This window comes from Chiloscyllium plagiosum, unplaced genomic scaffold (genome assembly GCF_037043375.1).
Source record: "Chiloscyllium plagiosum isolate Xiang-an unplaced genomic scaffold, Cpla_swu_hap1 HiC_scaffold_24, whole genome shotgun sequence".
Classification (NCBI taxonomy): domain Eukaryota; kingdom Metazoa; phylum Chordata; class Chondrichthyes; order Orectolobiformes; family Hemiscylliidae; genus Chiloscyllium; species Chiloscyllium plagiosum.
The window spans coordinates 70,893,053-70,916,786 of NW_028270162.1; positions in this window are offsets into that span (position 1 = coordinate 70,893,053).

Genomic DNA, 23,734 nt, shown 5'->3' on the forward strand with positions numbered 1-23,734 from the left:
CGTTTAAACCCATTCAAATTGAATGCTGAAACAATATTTCAATTTCTGCGAGAGATTTCCAGAAATGGATGGACTGCTGGAAACTGGAGAATACCGCAGTGAAGGAGTTGGTGATTGTTTTAACCATCTGAAAGGGTTCTGCGTCTGTGGGAACTCTCCTCCCAGAGAGTAAGACATTGAATATTCTTAAGACATAGTTGACAGTTTATCGTCTAAGAATTATGAATTAAAGTTATAAGGCGTAGCAGTGTCCCATATGTCCTCTTCTGTTTGTTGTTGGTCTTAGCTGTACTGGAATAAGTCGCCAACCCTGCCTCCGTCGTGTACTTGTGGACCTACCGCTCTGGTTCCCACTGTGCCCCCCTCCCCCCAAGGGCCACACTAGTTTAAACCCTCCTGAGTGACAACAGCAAACCTGCCTGCCAGGAGATTGCTGCCAGTTCAGGTCCATCCCGTCCTTCTTGTGGATATGTTATCGTCTTGGGAATCCCAATGATCCACATATCAGAAGTGCTGCCTCCTCGACCAGCTCTTTGCCCATATATTTAACTGTACTACCTTCCTATTCCTAACCTCATTGGCACATGGAATAGTCTTGTCGCACCAAAATTTAAATATAATTTCAGCGAAATTCTGGAAAGACTTTATTTCTTTAAATGGACAGACTTGACAATAAGTACTTAAGAAGGAGAAAGTGAGGACTGCAGATGCTGGGGATCAGACCTTAAAAATGTGTTGCTGAAAAAGCGCAGCAGGTCAGGCTGCATCAAACGAGCAGTAGAATCGACGTTTCTGGCATAAGCCCTTCTTCAGGAATGAGGAGGGTGTGCCAAGCAGGCTAATGTAAAAGGTAGGGAGGAGGGACTTGGGAGATGGGCGTTGGGAATGCGATAGGTGGAAGGAAATTAAGGTGAGGTTGATAGGCCGAAGAGGAGGTGGGGGCGGAGAGGTCGGGAAGAAGATTTCAGGTCAAGAAGGTGTTGCTGAGTCTGAGGGTTGGGACTGAGATAAGGCGAGGAGAGGAGAAATGAGAAATCTGGAGAAATCTGCATTCATCCATTGTTGTTGGAGGGTTTCTAGGCAGAGATGAGGCGCTCTTCCTCCAGGCATCGTGTTGCCATGGTCTGGCGATGGAGGAGGCCAAGGACCTGCATGTCCTTGGCGGACTGGGAGGGGGAGTTAAAGTGTTCAGCCACGGTGCGGTTGTGTTGTTTGGTCCGGGTGTCCCAGAGGTGTTCTCTGAAACGTTCTGCAAGTAGGCGGCCTGTCTCCCCAATGTATAGGAGGCCACATCGGGTGCAGCGGATGCAGTAAATGATGTGTCTGGATGTGCAGGTGAATTTTGATGGATATTGAAGGATCCCTTGGGGCCTTATAGGGGAGTGCGGAGTGAGGTGTGGGCGAAAGGTTTGCATTTCTTGCGGTTGCAGGAAAGGTGCTGGGAGTGGAGGTTGGGTTGGTGGGGGGTGTGGATCTGACAAGGGAGTCGCGGAGGGTGTGGTCTTTCCAGAACGCTGATAGGGGTGAGGAAGGAAATATGTCCTTGGTGGTGGGGTCCGTTTGGAGGTGGCGGAAATGATGAAGGATGATCCGACGTATCTGGAGGTTGGTGGGGTTGTAGGTGAAGACTAGTGACCCCACCAACCTCCAGACAGAACCCCACTAGTCCTCACATAGTTCGCTCTAGAATTAGACTTGCCTAAATGCATCACCTCATATTTGTCTGGATTGACAGCCATCTGCCACTTTTCCACACAACTCTCCATTCTATCTATATCTTTCCATATCCTCTGACAGTCCATTATGCTTTCTGCTACTGTTATAAATGATGTATCTTTTCAAATACTAGCTATTGCCTGTCTACTGGCAAAGCGTTTTGTGATTTGCCCAAGCCACCAACATGCCAATTCAGACAACTTGTCACTCATACCCTCTTAGCTTCCTTTGCTGAAATTTCAATCTCTAGTTTCAGAATGAACCACGCTACAATCAAATCTCACGGAGTCCAATATTACAACGTTATTAATTAAACTTTCTCATTGCATAGTACAAAATCTAAAGTAACCAAATCTCTAATTGATAGTGTTATGTTAAATTTCAACTGAGGAGTTTTGGGTGGTATTAAATGCACATTTGTCCTTGAACATTCCTACTTTTGAGCTTATAATGGCGGGAAGGATATTGATGAAGCAGCTGGAGATGGCTTGGCCTGGGATATTTCCCTGAAGAACTGGGCCCTTGTAATGAAGTACTTGGAGGTGCATAGTGAAGGAGGGCTGAGTCAGCATGACTTTGTCAAGGAGAGGTACCGCTGACACGTCTGTCAGAATTATTTGAGCTGATAATGTGCAAGTTTGACAAAGGAAGGATGTGATTTGATTGGTTAATTGGGACTCTGCGAAATATGAATCTGCCTTAAATTGAATTTTGTTCATCTATTGGTTACAAGTTGCTTAAGCAGAGATATAAAAACAGTTAAAAAATAATTAAAAAAAAAACACATTCAGCAGTAGCTAAATGCAATAACGATGGCGGGTGCTCGTGTTTGGGATACCCACCTCCATCCACCTACTATATTCTCTGCTACATTCTCCGCAAACCCACCCCACTCGCATTTATCTCGCCACGCTCAAGGCTCCGATCCTCATGCTGATGAAGGGCTTTTGCCTGAAACACCTGTTTTGCTAATCCTCGGATGCTGCCTGACCCGCTGTGCATTTCCAGCACCACACTAATTTTGAAGTATCTTACCTGGGCTGTAGAGGAAGTTTCAGTGGGAGTGTAAAGGTTCAGTGGTCGTGGCCCATGTATGGACCAACCACATGGATAAAACTATGGCACACCTTCTGCTCAGTGCTATTAAGAGCACGGAACATTTTTTTTAAAAAAGCAAAGCCAAAAAGGTAATGATCTCTGGATTATTGCTTTAGCTAGGTGCTAATTAGCACAAGGTCAACAAGATTAAGCTGGTAGATGCGTGGCTCAACGATTAGTGTGGGAGAAATGAATTTGAAGTCATAGGACATTTGCACCAGTACCGGAGAAGCAAAGACTGGTACCAATGAGGTGGTCTTCATCCGAACCGTGCTTGGACCAGAGTACTAGGGGATCGCACATCCAGAGAAGTAGACAAGGCTTTAAACTTAATAGGGCGAGTATGGGGAAGGTCAGATATTGGCGAAATTAGAAAAACAGAATTAAAGGAGGAGGTAAGAGTGAAGAACTCAGGAGAAGTTATTAAAATCTCCAGGACAGACAAAAATATGACAGAGCATATGGAGAGTGTTTGCAATGAAACTTCAAGCACACTGAGGAAACGAATGACAATGTGAAGAGGAAAGGTTAATACAGAACTGGATGTATGCAATACAAGGAATAGGGTAAACGAACTTGTGGCACAGATCGACATTGGCAGGTATGCCTTGGCGAGCATCACGGAGACATGGCTGCAAGGGAATCAGGATTGGGAGCTGAATATTCAAGGATATACATCTTATTGAAAAGCTAGGCAGGTGGGCAGAGGAGGTGGGGGTGCCTTACTAGTAAGAAATAAAACTAAACCAATAGTGAGAAATTAAATAGGGTCAGATGATGGGGAATCTGTGTGGCCTGATGTGCCATGGTGGGGGTCTAAGAAAAAGTTTGTTCAATGTTTTTTCTCTCACTTGATTCTTATTCAGGTTGTACAGCTATTCTGAATTTCCGTATCTCCATCAAGTGCAGACGACATGTTTTTTCTCGCCTAGTGTGGCGCCTCAACATTTCTTTTTTTTTACACTATGTGCAACAGTGGGCGTTTGTTCTAATAATTTACTTCTAATTCAAGGAAGACGTGAGAATATGGTTTGAACTCCGGCAGTGTGTCCATTAGGTGCAATTTAATCGAATCTTTATCCTCATCACACTCACTCTTTTAAACAAACAATGAATTAGTCTGTAAATTCTGTAGATTTTTATTTCAGCACTGACTATTGCTGGGGATGTTACAAAGGACATAATTCAGTGTCACGGAAAATACGAATGTTCCAGTGCAAGGTACCAAATCCTAATCCATCCTAACTTGTTTACAAGTTGATGAATAATACATGCAGAGGTGGCAGAGCGTACATTAAAGGAGGGTTCAACTCTGTGTTCAAGATGCTATTTCTGGCTCCCTCATAAAAGACCTTAACTACATCGCTCTGTAAATTAACTAAAATAGGAAGAGACCAGAATTCGTAATTCTTCATCTGGGAATATCATCTGGATAACAGGAAAGAAAATCAAGGTTTGTATGTGATATTCATCAGTGATGTTGGTGAGAATATGGAAGATGCTGGCAGTGGAATGATAAACAATTTTGTGGAAGGCACAAAGAGTATTTGGGTGGCTCACAGTGAGGAAGAAAGGGTTAGTTTGCAGGAGGGTATAAACAGATTATTCAGCTGGCAAGAACAATGCCCAATAAAGTGTAACACAGATAAATGTGAAGTGATGCACGTCAGAAGTAACAAGACAAGAGAGTACTCAATCTATGAAGGGGGGATAAATTTGCTCGGTATTTCTTTGCAAAAGGGAATGTTGAAGAGGTGTATAAGGCCATAAGGAGTAGGGACAAGATGAATAGCTGTTCCATTCAGTGTAAGTTTAAAGAACAAAGGAAGACTACTGACAATATTCCAGCCGAGTGCCACCATTATTACTGCACCAATAAGATGGATACAGCTTTTCCTTCATTATAATGCAGATTTCCATCTATAATGGTCTTATTTCTCTGAAGCATAATAGGTTCCTTCACAGGTATTCCCTTTGACAAACAGCAAGTTTTCCAATGATTTCCTGCCAGTTGTTCATCACAGCATTCACCACCCCACCCCAACCCAACATGCATGGTCCGATGGTTTTTCTAACTGTTTTGTTGATTCACTTCCATGTTTGTGTGTCTTGAACGTGTGATTCCGAACAGGATGTTAGTTTTTGATAGAAGCTACTTTGAGTGGGTAGGAAAACACCAGTGTCCTCATTGAACTCAAACCCATTCTTCAGCACCATTTTAAAATCCTCAGGTACTGGAACAGGCTGTGTCTCTCTTCCGAAATATTTAGATTATATTAGATTACTTACAGTGTGGGAACAGGCCCTTCAGCCCAACAAGTCCACACCGACCCGCCGAAGCGTACACCACCCAGACCCATACTCCTACACTTAACGCTTCACCTAACACTACGGACAATTTAGCAATTTAGCATGTTCAATTCACCTAACCTGCACATTTTTGGATTGTGGGAGGAAACCGGAGCACCCAGAGGAAACCCACGCAGACACGGGGAGAATGTGCAAACTCCACACAGAGAGTCGCATAGTGGGCGGCACGGTGGCACAGTGGTTAGCACTGCTGCCTCACAGCGCCTGAGCCCCGGTTTGAATTCCTGCATCAATGTCAGGAATTCTGTATTTAAGAATGTTCACAAAGTTATATCATTGAAGGTATTTACAAAGAGGTTTGAATTGGAAATGAATTGAGTGCAATGAGGAATTAGTGCTGAAAGAGGAGTTTGCAAGTCATAGACACTTAGTCATACAGTGTGAAAACAGACCCTTCGGCCCACCTCATCCATGATCACCAGGTTTCCTAAAATGTACGAGTTCTATTTTTCTGCTGTTGGCACATACCCCTCCAAACCTTTCCTTTTCATGTACACATCAGATTGTCTTTCAATTGTTGTAATTGCACTCACCAATGCCAGTTTCTCTGACATCTCGCTACATGTCTCTGTAGCGCTCTCTCTGAGAAACAGCTGCCCTTAGATCTCTTTTAAATCTGTTCCCTTTCACCTTAACCTTATCTTGCCTGGATTTGGACACGCCCACCCTGGGAAAAAGACCTTTGCTATTCATCCTCTCCATGCCACTCTCGATTTTATGAACCTCTGTAAGGTCACCCCTCAGTCTCCTATGCAAAAGGAACAAAATCCCATCCTCTCCATCTATCCCAAAACCTCCCATCTCCGTCACATCATTTTACATACTTTAACATTCTCTTGAACAGCTACAAAATCACGTCCCAATTTCTGTACTCAATGCTCTGACCGATGAAGGCAAACATGCCTAATGCCTTCTTCACTGCACTGTCTAACTGCGACTCCACTTTCAAGGAACTATGTACTGCACCCTGGGTCTCTCTGTTTGATTATACTCCCCAATGCCCTACAGTTAACGGTATAAATCCTGCCCTAGTTTGTCTAACAAAATGCAACATCTCACATTTATTTGCATTAAGCTCTATCTGCCAATCCTCAGCCCATTTTCCCAGTTGCTCAAGATCTCATTGGATATTACTCAAGTTCAATTGGACAATAAGGAATTAGTCTAAAATTGAGATACATTATTGTGTTACCTTCCTGAGAAAAATCGAAATGAACGAGTTATGACTATTACACGGGGAGATATGTGGAAATTAACTTGGACGTACTTACCTAATTGTGCATAGATATAGGAGAGGCTGTTACGAATAAGAAACATCCTTATAGGCGTAACCCTCTAAAGTTGGCACAGGTCAGAAGGAGTTTGAACATATGCTCCAAGATGGCAGAATCGAAGTGAGTTACAGTGACTGGAACTCACCCCGAGCCATGGTGCCAAAGCCAGAAAGCGCCCAACGGTTATGTGTGGACTATCGCAAAGTCAATGCAGTTACAAAATTAGCTTGACAGTAGGAGGTAGATGGTGTTGGGATGAATCCTCTGAATTTGTTCTTCCTTCTTTGTTGTTATCATTAACACCTTCTCCTCTTGCTTTCCTTCTCTGTCAAAATAAATTTTGAGCATATTCACATGACACACTCTGTGAGATTTCTTTCTGTCTGGAGTTCCTATCAAATTACCCTCACTCAATTTCCTTTGCATTTGATAAGGTCCACTAAACCTTGCATTTCAATGTTCACCTATTGCTGGAAGTAGCACTAATACATTATCCCCAATAGCAAAATTGCACATTTTTGATTTCCTTTCCGCTTCCTGTTTCATTACATGCTGCAATACTTTTAAATTCTGACGAGTCAACTCCCCAGCGCTATTATCCATTCATTAAAATTTGAGACCTATTCCAAATATGTGGTCTTTGAATTCTGATTTACTAATTTCTTCTTCACCAATTTTAACGGTCCTCTCACTTGGTTCACAAAAACTCATTCCAATGGACTAAATTTGGTGCATTCATTTGATGCACCTCTGATCGCAAAAAGTACAAAGAGAATTCCCTTACCCGAATCATCAGGATAATCCTCAGCATAAGCCCTCAACATGGTCTTTAGTGTTTGATGGCACCTTTCCAGTACTCCCTGCGATTTTGCATGGGACGCAGTAGATTTGAATTCCTTTATTCCTAAGCGGCCCTTATCTTTGAATAGTTTGGATGTGAAGTTTGAAATTTGATCTCACTGTATCTCTATTGGTAGACCATATCTCTTTTTAAAAGAGTAATTCCTCTACAATCCTTTTAGCTGTGATATTGCATCTGGGAATGGCCTCTGGAAATCTAATTGATACATCCATTAATATTCAGAAGTACTGATTTCCACTTTATTGTTTGAGATTGGCGACCTAACCAGTCAATTAAGACTCTTGTAAAAGGTTCCTCAAATGTAGGAATAGTTATTAAAGATGCAAGTTTTTTTTTACCACCTGTGATTTTCCAATTTCGTGACATCTATGCCACACCTGGCAAGCTTCAACGACATGCTGGTGCAGTCCAGGTGTGTAAAAACGTCTTTGTATTTCAGCCTGGGTATTCATCACTCATAAATTACCTCTAGGTGGTCGCTCGTGCGCCACTCACAACACCACCATTCTATACTGCATTACCAATACAATTTGATGCATTAATGCCCATTTCTCCTCTCCTTGGTTATGTGATAGTCTCTATTTCCTCATAAGGACATAATTTGTAAGGTAATAACAAACAGTGATGCATTCAGAATACCTAATGTACAAACGTTTTTGTTATAACAGCTTTAGATTTTCATCGTTCTGCTGTAACTTAATTAGTTTAGCTGAGCTAAAAAATATTGCATGAGACCCTGTTTGCTCCTGTTTTGTCTCAACTAACTGATGGAATAAAGTGTCTGCTAATGCCACTTCAGCTTCCTTCTCTTTACACGTTTGATCTCGCTGGTTTCAACTGGTGACAGTGAGACCTTGTTACGCTACAATCTGGAAAGATTACAGGATAAGACTCCTGCAAAGCTTCAGTTGCCATTGTCTCTGCTGTCTTTTCAATCAGAGTAGGTAGTATTTCTACAGGTAAATCAGCTATATACTTCGCAAAGACAATTTGTATTCCTGGAGCTGACAGTGTGTCCACCACTCCTACCACAATTCCTCCACACTCTTCTTGACATTCTGCACTTGCTTTACGTAATTTTGTGGCTTTCAGTCTCACCATGAGTTTCCTTTAGCAGTACCTTTTCTGGAAATATTCCTTCCGGAGTACATATCTCCTCATCTTTCAGCATCACAGAGGATCCTGTGTCCCTTAATATCGCATTTTCTTTACCTGTGAATAAACGTGAATAAACAAAATCGACGTTTCGGGCATGAACCGTTCTTCAGGATTCCTGAAGAAGGGCTCATGCCCGAAACGTCGAATCTAATGCTCCTTGGATGCTGCCTGACCTGCTGCGCTTTTCCAGCAACATTTTTCAGCTCACTCAACTAATCCCAGACTGAACCGATCTGTCCAACTAGAGAGCAGCCACGTCTTCTTGATTATACAAACTTGCTTTTAAAGATGTAAAAGTAGTTTGCCTACGGCATTATTGCTATGTATAAACAAAAGGACGCCAATAAACCTTTTAGACTTCAGATATATTGGTCATTTAGAACCTCTTTAAAAAGAATCACGAACAACATAAAATTGGAAAGGGACCAGCTTTGTGCCAACATGCCACATTTCACTATGGACTGAATTCAATAAGTGTAAGTCCTACTGTTTTGAAGTCAATAAAGTGTATTAAGGTGAATAGCAATGTGCGTTGAAGATACGAATTTGCTTTATGAGAGCAATTAGTGGAATGCCCAGGCAAATCCACACTTTCTGCTCACTGCAAATAAATTGCTTGGGGCCAGTTCTAGTGGAGGGGAGCACGCTAATCCCAACATCAAGATTGTGTTTTTGGAGGTGATGGTGGGAGGTTCAGGTGGTTACACCATTGCAAATGAACAACACAACAGAATCATCTAGCCTGCGATAAGAAAAGATCCATCATTCTCCCTCATAACTAACTTCATTTGAGCAATTGGTGATGGGAGAAGTGACCAATATCCTGCAATTCCAGCATTCAATCCAGTCCAGTTGTCATTGTGATCTGAATATACCACACTGAAAGGAGCTAACTGATCTGTTTGTTCAGTGACTGTGATTGATTACAGTCTCCATGGATTCCAATTGTGTTACTGGATGGTTTCCCTCTTGTATTAGTAAGGGGCTTCTTGCAATACTTTGTCCCATTGTACAGTAGATGCATCACCTCCAACACTAACGGGGATCAGCAGCTGCAGAGACGGGAAGAGGAGTGATAAACATCTGAGAATATTTTGGATTGTTACACCAGTGGATCAGAATCTGAGAACATTAGACTGGAATGCTGCAACAATGGACAGAAGTTTATCCGATGGTCTTTTGTCTCTTTCGTCGTATTGGTTATCATTAGCAGATCGGATCGAAGGCGTACTGTTGATTATTCAGGCGGGTTACTATCCCATGCTCGCTATTGTTGGTGTTCCTGGTAAGTCTCTCCATCTCTATCCATTTGTTCATCCCATAAACTATGCTGACCTTCATTGCTATTTCTGTTAACTATATTTGACAAAGACAGAAACTACTGTCTTCAGTTTTCAATACAAATTCCATTCATTACAATAAACGTCCGAACCACCCAACACCCCAGTCCTCACAAACATCTGAGAACTAGACTTGATTTGCAGATGCCGGTGTTGGACTGGGGTGTACAAAGTTAAAAATCATACAACACCAGGTTATAGTCCAACAGGTTTAATTGGAAGCACACCAGCTTTCGGAGCCACGCTCCTTCACCAAGCGATAGTGACTATCACCTGATGAAGGAGTGTCGCTCTGAAAGCTAGTGTGCTTCCAATTAAACCTGTTGGACTATAACCTGGTGTTGTGTGATTTTTAACTGAGAACTAGACTGTTCACCATCACAAATTATCTTTTGCCTTGAAATCAGTTATTTCCCGGTATTCTCTCCAATACCAAATATCCCCACTACCAGCTCCATAATATTCACAGTCCCCACCTTGACGTCAGTGCGGGCCCTAAATAAACCATTATCTATGCCTTAGTAAAATTCAGATTTTAGGTTTCCAGTTCTCTTCTCAGCATTCCGTTTGTTACAAATATGTCCATCAGAGCCTTGTTCTTGTCTCTAATGTAAGTTCATGAAAGAGACAGTGTGTGAGAGATCCAATGTCGCTGGACATGTAACTCAGAGGCCCAGGTGACTACACAAAATACACTGTTTCAAATCCTACCGCAGAAGATGTCAGAACTTAAATTCAAATGACAAGAATTGGAAGTTAAAGCTAATTTCGTTAATATCAATAATAATAGCACAGCGTTTTGTCAATAAGTTTGTCTATTTCACTGATGTTCTTTGGTAAAGAAATCAAACATTATTACCTGGTCTGGCCTCAGACAGATGTCAGACCCACAGCAATGAGCTTGGCTCTTTGCTGCCTGAAGGAATGACCTCACAGTAAAGAGCATTTAGTGAGGTCATCAACTGCTGCCCTTAACAGCGATGCAGCATCCAATGTCATAACAATATGGAAATTTAAATAAAATAAGGGATGATGCAAGAGATCAGAAAAAAAAAACAAATTCGAAAAACTGCTACAGAAACTGAGCAGATTTTGCACCCTTGGGTCGAGGGAAAAATAGAATTGACATTTCGAGCCCACTGCCCATACATCATAACTGAACACAGCTTGAAAATATTGTGATTGATGTTGGTGACAGTGATGTCTATTATGAAGGGGAGAAGGAGAAATTTGAATAGATAGATAAATAGAAAGATAAAAGAACATCTGTTGTATAGGGGAGAAGGAGTGAGTTGAATAGATAAAGAGAGGGAGAGAGAATAGAAGCAAACATTCTTTGAGAAGGTGATCAAACAGAAAGATGAGAGTAAACCAGTTGATGTGGTGTATATTGATTTCAGCAAGGCGTTCGATAAGGTTGTCCACAGTAGGCTATTGTACAAAATGCCGAGGAATGGGATTGTCGGAGATATAGCAGTTTCAATCAGTGATTGGCTTGCTGATAGAAGACAGAGGGTGGTGGTTGATGGGAGTTGTTCATACTGGAGTTGTTCATACTGGAGTCCGGTGTACCGGAAGGGTCGGTGTTCGGTCCACTGCTGTTCGTCATTTTTATAAACGACCTGGATGAGGGCGTAGAAGGGTGGATTAGTTAATTTGCAGACGACACTAAGGTCGGTGGAGTTGTGGATAGGGACGAAAAATGTTGTAGGTCACAGAGAGACATAGATAAGCTGCAGAGCTGGGCTGAGAGGTGGCAAATGGAGCTTAATGCAGACAATTGTGAGGTGATTCACTTTGGTCGGAGCAATCGGAATGCAAAGTACTGAGCTAGTGTAGATGAGCCGAGAGATCTCGGCGTCCAGGTACACAGATCCTCGAAAGCTTCCACCCAGGTTGACTGTGTTGTTAAGAAGACATACAGTGTTTTAGTTTTTATTAATACAGGGATCGAGTTCCAGAACCATGAGGTTATGCTACAGCTGTAAAAAAAAACTCTTGTTCCGCCGCATTTGGAGTATTGTGTACAGTTCTGGTCACTGAATTATATAAAGGAAGTGGAAGCTTTGGAAAGGGTGCCGAGATCATTTAATAGGATGCTGCTTGGTATTGAGGGAAGGACTTACGAGGAAAGGCTAAGGGAATTGAGGCTGTTTTCGTTAAAGAGGAGAAGGTGGAGAGGTGAATTAATAGAAACATATAAGGTAATCAGAGGGTTAGATAGGGTGGACAGGGAGAACTTTTTTCCAAGAATGGTGAGGGCAAGCACGAGGGGGCGTAGCTTTAAATTGAGGGGTGAGAAATAGTAGGACAGATATCAGAGGTAGCTTCTTTACTCAGAGAGTAATAATGGTATGTATGGAATGCTTTGCCTGCAATCGTAGTAGATTCGCCAAGTTTAAATACATTTAAGTCGTCATTGGACAAGCATATGGACGTACATGGAATAGTGTAGGGCTAAATGGGCTTCAGATTGGTATATCAGGTCGGCGCAAAATCGAGGCCGAAGGGCCTGTACTGCATGTTATGTTCTATGTTCAAACAAAGGGATTGTTGATGATCAGTTGGAATGGAAATAAAAACGAGATTAATCTTATTTATTTTTATTTTGTTCTCATATTACTGAAAATCATACCCACGCTGGGTAAACACCAAAGTCACTGTTTAAAGTGAGGTATGTCTCTTTGTCTCTCTTCCCTGTGTGTATTCATTATCTTCATTTATTCATTAATGGGATGCTGGGCCCGTATTAATTTTCCTTTCCTCATTGTCCATGAGATGGTGTTGGTGAGCTGCCTTTCCGACCCACTGCAGTCCGTGGGCTGTAAATAGTCAGTGCTTAGGACCGTGTGCTTTCATTTGTTTGAGGCTTTGTAGTGAGTGATATAACTGCATGGCTGGCATATCCATTTCAAAGGGCAATTGAGAGTCAAATGCATTCCTGGAGTCACATGTAAGCCCGACCAGCTGAAGGTGATAAATTTCATTCCCTGAAGGACATTAGAATGCTTGGTAGGAAATTTCTGGCAATTGACAATGGTTTCATAGCTTCATGTAACTTTATTGAATTCAACTTCCACCATTTGCCGTGGTGGGTTTCGATATCGGGGTGGGCATCAGCACTCGGGTCCCTGGATTAATAAACTGGAAATAATACCACACAAACATCACCTTCCCAGCATTCCAGCCATCGCCACTGGCAATAGTGATGTTGATGTGGTGTGGCTGTGATTGAAGCACAGGGGCTAAGGAATGATTTTGCAAAACATACCATCCTTCTTAATGTTGTGTTTATTAGAAGATTAGAGGATCGGAAGAGCCCTTGGCGAAAATGAACTGGGTGTCTTTCATCATGAGTCACGAACAGATTCCATACCAGGCAGCAAGTAGTCATCACAGTAAATTGCATACTGTCCTTCATTGCAAAATGAACCAAGTATAGCCTTGAAGGCACATTCCTGCCATCGAAAAGTGTTGTTCAAAAAGTACTTGGGGAACTATGTGCAGATTATCTCTCCTTTATAATGAATGATCACTTGCCACAGAGATTCAGTGTAAAGGATTTTCACTGGACTAAACCGTGTGGTAATGGTATCATGAGGAGACTGTGCAGGAAATAATCTACCAAAAAATGTCTTTGTATTAAAACTTGAGGGTTATGGATCAACAGTCATTAATTTCAAAACAGAACACTGATAGCGTTATCTAAAAGATGTGTTTTTTTCCGTAATACATGTTTTCACAATTGGGTATATATATAGAAAGGAAACGATTAGACGGATACGGGAAAAGTTTAGGGAAATGGGGTTAGCATGGACGGACATTTTGGCCAACATGGACCAGTTTGGGCTGAATAGCCTGTCTCCATTCTGTGGACTCTATGATACTACATTTACCTGAGTGGGACCTCATATTCGTTAAACGAGAGCTCCAGGTTCTGAATGAACTCTCACTGCCTCAACGTGCATCTGGTGTGTGATCCTGTCCTGACGTCATGTTATTCAATAATTTGTAAGCATCCACACTCTGATAGAGTTTACCATTATCACTAGCTTCTGACCTCCATGCGGAACCCTAGCCTGTCTTCTCTGCGATGGGAGATGCCTCCTTTAGACTTAGCACAAACCATCCACTCTGTCCCTCCTCACTGTCAGCAAACCATGGTATTGTAAATGTAACACGTTTCTACCATTAGCAATGGAGCCAGGAAGAACACCATGGAGCAGTCTGTCTGCGCAGTCTATGCTTAATTGATTTGTCATGTTGGAGCATCAATGACATCCTCCTTTGTGTTAGAGACTGGAGGGGTTGAATGGCCTCTTCTATTCATGAATTAGTGTTTCATGGGGCTGAATGTCCTCCTCCTGGTCTCGGGGAAAAGATTCATGGACATTACTGGGCCACCCTTGCTTTCCGCTTACCAATGAGATGTACTGACAAGACTGCTTATCTTCCACTGTAATAGCAGACAGGCAGGGGCCTGGAAGAACACAGAAAGCCACACAACACCCTGTTCTCCAATTTCAGGAAACCTTTCTTCTAATCCACTAATTCCCTTCCCAGCCCCCCTCCCTCTACTTTCGTGTGATCAACCTTTTTTTCCAGCTACCACCCAGATTCAGTCCTCCCATCGTCCAAGTTAGTGGTATCCCTTTACGTGCGTTCACCTATCCCCACCTCACCAACCTGCCTCCTCCTCTCTCGCCCCATCCCTTATCTTTAACCCCTTTAATGTACCTCACTGAATTGAAGGGCAGGCCTGAGGGGCTATATGGTCTGGTGTTATTCCAGTATACCCCATAATCCAGTCATTTTGTGGCCTCTTCCATTTCCTATGTTACTGACTTGAAGTAGCTGAATAGACTGATACTGTCGCTGCATGATCTAAACTGGGTCTAGTTCTATCGACTTGAGGGACTGATAAGTCTTCTTCTCTTACTGTATATCAGGGTCCATGGGCTGAAAGGTTCATCTTGTTCCGGTGTAACTGAAATCTATATAATACAACTCTACCACCATTGGAAAAAGTGAGCACTGCAGAGGCTGGAGATCAGAGTCCAAAGGTAGGACACTGGAAAAGAACGGCAGGTCAGGCAATATCCGATAAGCAGGAGAATCGATGTTTTGGACATTACTGATGATGGTATTACGCCCGAAACATCGATTCTCCTGCCCCTCCGATGCCTCCTGACCTGCTGCGCTTTTCCAGCACCACACGTTTCGACGTCTACCGGCCCGCCCGAGTCAAAATTCCTGATCATGTCATCAAAGAACTTTAACAAATTCATCAGACGTGAGCTTCCACTCATGCTCACTATTCCTAATCAAACCCTGTTTTCCAAATGCATTTTATCCCTCAGAATCTTCTCAAGTAATTTACCTTCCATAAATGTTAAACTTACTGGTCTATAGTTCCCTGGCTTTATTTGTCAGTTCTTCTTGAGTAAGGGTACAACATTTGCAATTCCCCAGTCTTCTGGGATCTCACTTTTGGTAAATGATGATCAAAATTATCAGCCAGGGCCACCGCAAATTCTTCTCTAGCCCTTTGCAGTGTTCTTGAATATATCCCGTCAGGACGATGAGATTTATGCAACTTCAAAATTCCAGTACATTCTGTATCTACTCTACTGTGATATGGACTGTCCGTAAGATATCATATTCAACTTCCTCAAATTCTCAAATATTCATGTCTTTCTCCACGTTAAACACGGAGAAGAAATATTTGTTGAGGACATCGCACATCTCTTATGTTTACACACATACGTGTTCACTTTGGTCTTTGAGTGGTCCTATTCTCTCAATAGTTACTGTTTTTCCTTTAATATACTTAAAGTACCTCTTTGAATTCACCCTGATCTTCTCAGCCAAGGCTATCTCATAGCCCTTTATTGCTGTCCTGATTTCCATCTTCAGTAAAGTCCTGTATCCCTTATCGCACCTGCCTGGACTTGAGCCACACCTCCACATTTTTTCATGTCAAAGCCTCAAGAAGTCTTATCATTCAGGGTTCCCCATTCCTGACAACTTTCCTTTCACGCTCACAGGAACATGTACTGCAGATTTTGAACTCTAGCTGTCTCCTATTTGCCAAAGTTTCCTTTGCCTGCAAACAAACTACTCCAATCAACCCTACAATCTCCTGCATTAATTCTTCAAAATTAATTTTGCCACAATTTAGAACTTGACCGTGTGGAGCAGTTTCATCTTCACTCTCCATAACCATTTGAAAATTAATAGAACTATAGCTATTTGGCGCAAAATGCTCACCCACTGTCACCTCCGTCACCTGTCCTGCCCTATTTCTTAAGAGTAGGTCAAATGTTGTCAGTTCTCGAACAGGACCCTCTATAAAAATGCTTGAAGAAACTTTCCTGACACACTTAATGGATTCCATTCCATCAAATCACTTAACGCTCTGGCAGTCCCAGTCAGCCCTATTAAAACCCCTATTATTACAACGCTATTGTTCTTGCGAGTCTCCCCTCCCACCCTGCATATTTGTTCCTCTAATTACCATTGACTATTTGGGGACCTATAGTACAAACCGAATAATGTCACCATTCCCTTCTTATTTCTTAGCTCCACCCACAAACCCTCACTGGTAGATCCTTTATATATATTATTTCTGATCACTGCTGTGATATTCACCTTAATCCGAAATGCACGCCCACTCCCCTCCTTCCACCACCTCTGTTCCTCCTAACGCACATTACCCTGGTATATTAAACTGTTACTCCTGTCCCTCCTTTAGCCATTATTCTGTAATGGGTAAGATATCCCAGCCCCACCTACCTATCCATGCCCTGAGTTCACTGGCCTAATCGGTCAGCTCTTTTGTATTAAAATAAATGTAATTTAATCCAGCAATCATTCCTTGATCCCTATCGTGTTCCATCCTGAACTGTGTCTCCAGCTTACTGTTTCTGATTTCTGTATCCTTCCAGCCTTGCACTTTCCTCCATGATCTTGAGAATAACTCACGCCCCCCCCCCCCCCCACCAACCCACCCGTATAGCACAGTTAAAACTGGCTGCCAAGTTGTTGGTCCCACATCCAATGTATGTGCCATCTGTCCCTCTTGAAGAGGTCAACTCTGTCACAGAAAAGATCACAGTGATCTAAAACTCTGAATGCCTCCTCATTGCATCGACTCGTTAGTCACATGTTTATCTGCCATGTCCTCCTATTCTTACATTCACGAGTTCAAGACACTGGAAACAATCTGGAGATTACCACTGTCAAGGTCCTGGTTTTTAACTTTTCTCTAAGCTCTCAGTAATCACTCTGTAGGACCTCATTGCTATATCTACTTGTGTCATTTGTGCCAACGTGCACTTCTGGCTGATCACCCTCCCCTTCGATAATATTCTGCAGCCGATTGGAGACATCCTGGAGCCTGACACCTGAAAGACGACACACCATCCTGGTTTCCCGTTTGAGGATACAGAATCTCCGATCTGTCCCCATAACAATCGAATCACCTATACCTCAGACTATGTTTAACTTTATCCTTTCCTGCTGCTCCCCAGAGCCAATCATAGTGCAACCAACCTGGCTATTGGTGCTTTCCCCTGAACAGTCATTGCCTGACACCCATCCCCCATCTCCCAACACAAACAAAATCAATATCCAAAATGATATACTTGTTTTCGAGAGGAATGGCCACAGGGGATTCCTGCACTCCCTGCCTACTCCCTTCGCCATTCCTGGTGTTCGCCCAGCTACTCTCTGCCTGGAACACGACAGGAAGCAAGGTACGCCTGTTGGATTAAATTGCGTTTATTTAAATCAAACGGGGCTGACAGGTCAGGCTGATGAACTCAGCGCGTGGAGCTTTACATGGGACTGGGATATTATAGTCTTAACAGAAACTTGGCTAAGGAAGGGACGTAGGTGTGGCCACCTCGCTAAAGCTCTTATCTTTGAAGTGCTCTGTATCTGGGTGATCCGGAAAGCAGCCAGGTCCAGGTCCCGAACATGGTCCTCCAGGAGCTGCAACTGGTTGTACTGCCCATACTTGTAGTCATCAGGGACCGTGGAAATCTCCCTGAACTTCCATATTCTGCAGGAGGAATGTGCAACTGCCCTAACTGCCAGCTCAACTGTTGCTAGACTAGCATTAAAAGGATTTTACCTGAGCTTACCTGCATTTTGTGGTGAGCTGCTGCTCAGTGAACCATAAGACCATAAGACCATAAGACATAGAAGCGGAAGTAAGGCCATTCGGCCCATCGAGTCCGCTCCGCCATTCAAGCATAGCAGATGGGCATTTCAACTCCACTTACACGCATTCTCCCCGTAGCCCTTAATTCCTTGTGACATCAATAATTTATCAATCTCTGCCTTGAAGACATTTAGCGTCCCGGTCTCCACTGCACTCTGCGGCAATGCATTCCACAGGCCCACCACTCTCTGGCTGAAGAAATGTCTATAAATGACTGTTCTGAATTGACTCCCTCAAATTCTAAGGCTGTGTCCACGGGATCTAGTCTCCTCGCCTGACGGAAACAATTTCCTAGCGTCCACCCTTTCCAAGCCATGTATTATCTTGTAAGTTTCTATTAGATCTCCCCTTAATCTTCTAAACTCCAATGAATACAATCCCAAGATCCTCAGCCATTCCTCAATGTTAGACCTACCATTCCAGGGATCATCCATGTGAATCTCTGCTGGACACGCTCCAGTGCCAGTATGTCCTTCATGAGGTGTGGGGAACAAAACTAGACACAGTAGTGGGGCCTAACCTGGGCTTTATAAAGTCTCAGTAGCACAACGGTGCTTTTATATTCCAACCCTCTTGAGATAATTGACAACATTGCATTCGCTTTCTTAATCACGGACCTAACCTGCATGTTTACATTTAGAGAATCCTCAACGAGCACTCTCAGATCCCTTTGTACTTTGGCTTTACGAATTTTCTCACCGTTTAGAAAGTAGTCCATGCTTGTATTCTTTTTTCCAAAGTGCAAGACCTCGCATTTGCTCACATTGAATTCCATCTGCCATTTCCTGGACCACTCTTCCAAACTGTCTAGATCCTTCTGCAGCCTCCCCACTTCCTCAGTACTACCTGCCTGTCCACCTAACTTCGTATCATCGGCAAACTTCACTAGAATGCCCCCAGTCCCTTCATCCAGATCATTAATATATAAAGTGAACAGCTGCGGCCCCAACACTGAACCCTGCGGGACACCACTTGTCACCGGCTGCCATTCCAAAAAAGAACCTTTTGTCCCTACTCTCTGCCTTCTGTCAGACAGCCAATCCTCAATACATACCAGTAGCTCACCTCGAACACCATGGGCCCTCACCTTGTTCAGCAGCCTCCCGTGTGGTACCTTATCAAAGGCCTTTTGGAAGTCGAGGTAGACCACATCCACTGGGTTTCCCTAGTCTAACCTACTTGTCACCTCTTGAAAGAATTCCAACAAAATTGTCAGGCACGACCTCCCTTACTCAATCCATGTTGACTTGTTCTAATCTGACCCTGCTCTTCCAAGAATTTAGAAACGTCATCCTTAATGATGGATTCTAGAATTTTACCAACAACCGAGTTTAGACTAATTGGCCTATAATTTTCCATCTTTTGTCTTGATCCTTTTTTGAACAAGGGGGTTACAACAGCGATCTTCAAATCATCCGGACTCCAGTGACTTTTGAAAGATCTCAACCAACATCTCCGCTATTTCATCAGCCAACTCCCTCAGAACTCTAGGATGTAGCCCATCTGGGCCAGGAGATTTATCAATTTTAAGACCTTTTAGCTTTTCTAGCGCATTCTCTTGTGTAATGAACCCTCTCGGACCAAAGCTTTACTGCCTACTCTGCTACTAACAGAATGTCAACAGACCAGTCCACGTTTAGTTTGGGTTAGGGAAGGAGGGAGACACTAGACTAATTTAACATTAGGGCCTTATGCATCCTTTGACATCAGACCCATACTTGGACATGGGAGGTGTCTTGCTGAGGTCTTCCTTCCAGTAGTGGTGACTGCGCTCATGCAAATATTCGCCTCGACAGCTAATACGTGTTGTCGCAGTCCTCGGGTATTTTCTGTCTATTAGTACTGCATTTATGAATTCCTTGAATCTATCGATTGCATTCCAAACTATGTCTCACTCTGGAGGGAGAGAGGTTGATTGTCCAGTGAACACAAGCTATTACAAAAAGTTTGCCATTAGACATATGGGCGACAGCATACCCATCCGCTCGCTGAGTCTGCTTATCCTTTCAGTTAGCGTGTATATATATATATATATATATATATATATATATATATATTCTGATAACCTTCCATTCCATTTTCCTGCATTTTCCACATAACCATTGTTTAAAATTCTGTCCATCTCAGCGTTAAAGATATTTAGTGATCCAGCTTCAAAAACCTTCACAATTTTCTACAATTGTTCCCTCCCACTGATGTGAGACTTAGTGGTCTTTAATCCCATGGCTTTTATTTCTAGCACACTGTGTGGAAGTTGAACCTGCATTAGATGTTCGATTCCTGTTCGATCACACCACCTCTTTTGCCAGAGACAAAACAATAAACAATACTAAGAATAAGTACCTGTAATCTCCTCCCTCATCTTCCACATACAGTTCATCGAGATCAATGGATTTGCCCACTTTGTATCCTGCATCAACCTTCAATCCTTCCTCAGCTTCTGTGTCAATGCATTTCAGGTTACTCTGGCAGGAACAGACAGCGAATCCAGCAACAGCTTCTCCAAATTGAAGACCAATATATAGTACGTGTTTGACATATTATCTGGCTCTATGCACAGGTTGCATCCTCGATCCCTAATACTCTCTATTCTTTCTCATGTTACCTTCTTACCCTTAATAAACCGATAAAATGTCTTTGAATTCTTGAAAATATCGCCCACTAATGCTTTTATCAAGCCCCTCCCCGCTTTTTGCTCTTCTACTTACTTTCTTGAGTTTTCCCCACATGGTCAACTACTCTTCTGGGACCTCCATTGACCTGCTCACTTTATTTCTCCTTTAACCTTCTCTTTCATTGTTAATTCCGTTCTGAATATTTGTAGACATCCAAGCTTCACTGGGCTGGTATACCTAAATTTCATCTTCGGCGTAACATGTTGCGGTGATATTCTCATCAATTCCATTTTGAGCATGTGACACCCCTCCACCCCAGCCCCCACGCTGTTCTGCTACAGTTTCACCCAGAAGTAACTGTCCTTTAGCCAGATCTTGTATTTGTTTTGATAAAATCTGCCTCCTTCATCCAATTTATTCTTATTTTTCAAACATTTTCTTTTTGATCTTTTCTTTAACAAGCTAAAGTAGATGAGTCACGGTCACTGATCCGTCAATGTTCTCCCAATTATGCTTGCAACAACTGACTGTCTTCGTTCCCCACAGTGAGGCCCGGCACAGCCCCGCCCATTGTTGTATCGGCTACATGTTGATATTAGAGGCTCTCTGGAATAAATATCAAGACATCTGCCCCTCTTTAAAAATTATCACTGCCCGAATGAATGTTTGGAATTGAAATGCCTGACTACAATGATCCTGAATATAATTGGTTATATATCTGTTCCTGTATTTCCTTTTATCTGGGGGTCTATAATATCTCCGCAGCAGTGTGTCTGAAATTGTTTTGATCCTAACCTCAACCTAGAAGGCGTCATTTAAGTACCCTTCCAAGATATCATCCGTCCTTACTGCACTCATTGACTCCATAACGAACAATGAAACACCACCGTCTCTTTTACCCCTCCCCTGTGCTGCCTATTGTTCTTGTACCACAGAATATAGAGTTGTCATCCTTGACATCCCTCAAACACATCTATGTGATGGCAAAACTGTCCATTTCTCTATGTCACCATTTTCACATCAGTCGGTCCGATATTATTCCCTGCACTACGGTAAAGGACATCCAGTCTGGAATATAGCACTGGAATACTCTGTACCCCAGAGTTGTTCTGTCATTTACTTTTTGTTATTAAGCTGAATTTCCATGAACGAGAACTGCAACTCTGGGATGGAATGAATAATTGTTGAGTTGTAATTTCTTTTTAATTAATCACATTCAATGTTCCAGTTAGCTCCACATACAATGAACTTCTGCTGATTAATTCCCTGCTCGGTGCGCAGAGGAGTCAGCCCACAGTAATGGAGAAAGTGAGGACTGCAGATGCTGGAGATCAGAGTCGATAAGTGTGGTACTGGTAGGTCACAACGGGTCAGGCAGCATCCGAGGAGTGGGAGAGTGAAAGCTTTGAACATAAGCCCTTCATCAGGAAAACATTGGTGTGGTCACACTTTTTTTTCCATTCCATGATTCACAGGGTATTTGGAACTGTGTTTCTTCGAGAAGGCAGCAGTGCATATAACCCTGAAATGGAAAGCAGTCACTCAGTTGTTTAGACAGGGAGGAGACAAAGTTAAGTGAAGTACAGACTGATTGAAGTACAAACATAAGGATAGATAAGTCCCCTGGACTAGACTGGAAGCACCCGAGGTTACGAGAGGAAGTGGTGGAAGAGATTGCTGCGCCTTTCTAGATGATCTTTGCGTCCCCACTGGCCACTGAAATATTGCCTGATGATTACAGGGTTGCAAAAGTTATTTCCTTGTTCAGGAAAGACAATAGGGATTATCCTGCGAAATACAGGCCAATCAGTCTTACTTCTGTCTTGGGCAAAGTATTGGAAAGGATTCTGAGAGACAGAATTTATGATTACTTGAAAAATCATAGTTTGATGAGAGATAGTCAACATGGCTTTTGAAGGGCATGTCATGCCACACACATCTTATTGAATTCATTCAGGATGGGATCAAACACATTGATGAAGTTACAGCAGTGGATGTGATGTATATGGATTTTAGCAAGGTGGTTGATGAGATACCCTAAGATCGGCTCATTCAGAAAATAAGGCGACGTGGGATGTAGGGAAACAGGGAAATCTGTCTGTGTGGATACAGAATTGTCTGACCCAAAGAAGACTGATGGTGGTAAAACATGGAAAGTATTCAGCCTGGAGCTCGGTGACCAGTGGCGTTCTGTAGGAATCGCGTCTGGGCCTGCTGTGCTTTGTGATATTTTAAATGACTTGGATGATAAAGTGAAAGGGTGCCTTAGTAAATTACACAATGTAACAAAGATTGTTAGAGTTATACGTGGTGTGGAGGGCTGTTGTAAGTTGCAATTGGACATTGACAGGATGCAGAACTGGGCTGGTACATGACAGATGGATTTCAACCTGGATATGTGTGAAGTGATTCATTTTGGATGGTCGAATTTGAATGCAGAATACAGGGTTAAATTGAGGATTATTGGCAGTGTGGAGGACCATAGGGGTCTTGTGGTCTATGACATAGGACGCTCACAGTTGTCACCCAAGTTGATAAGGTTATTAAGATGTATGGTGTTTCCAATAGCCTGATATTGAGTTTAAGAGTCGCAAGGTTATGCTGCAGCGCCAAAAGGCTCTGATGGGACTACACTTAGAATATTGTGTTCTGTTCTAGTCGCCTCATTACTGGAAAGAAGTTGACGCTTCGAAAAGGGTTCTGAGGAGATTTACCAAGATGCTGCCTAAACTGGAGGGGATGACTTACAAAGTAAAGTTGAGAGAGCTAGGGCTTTGCTCGTTGGAACAATGAAGAATGGGATGTGACTTGATAGAGGTGTACAAGATGATGAGAGGCATGCATAGGAATGGTAATCAGAGACTTTCTCGCAGAGTCGAAATGGCTATCTCGAGGGGGCTTGATTTTAAGGTGATTGGAAGAAGGTTTGGGGAGATATCAAAAGTAATTTTTTTTACTCAGAGTGCTTGGAATGCACTGCCAGCTGTAGTAGAGTTAGCTGCATTAGGCATATTGAAGTGACCATTGGATAAGTGCATGAATGATAGTACAATGAAGGACATGCTACTGATCTT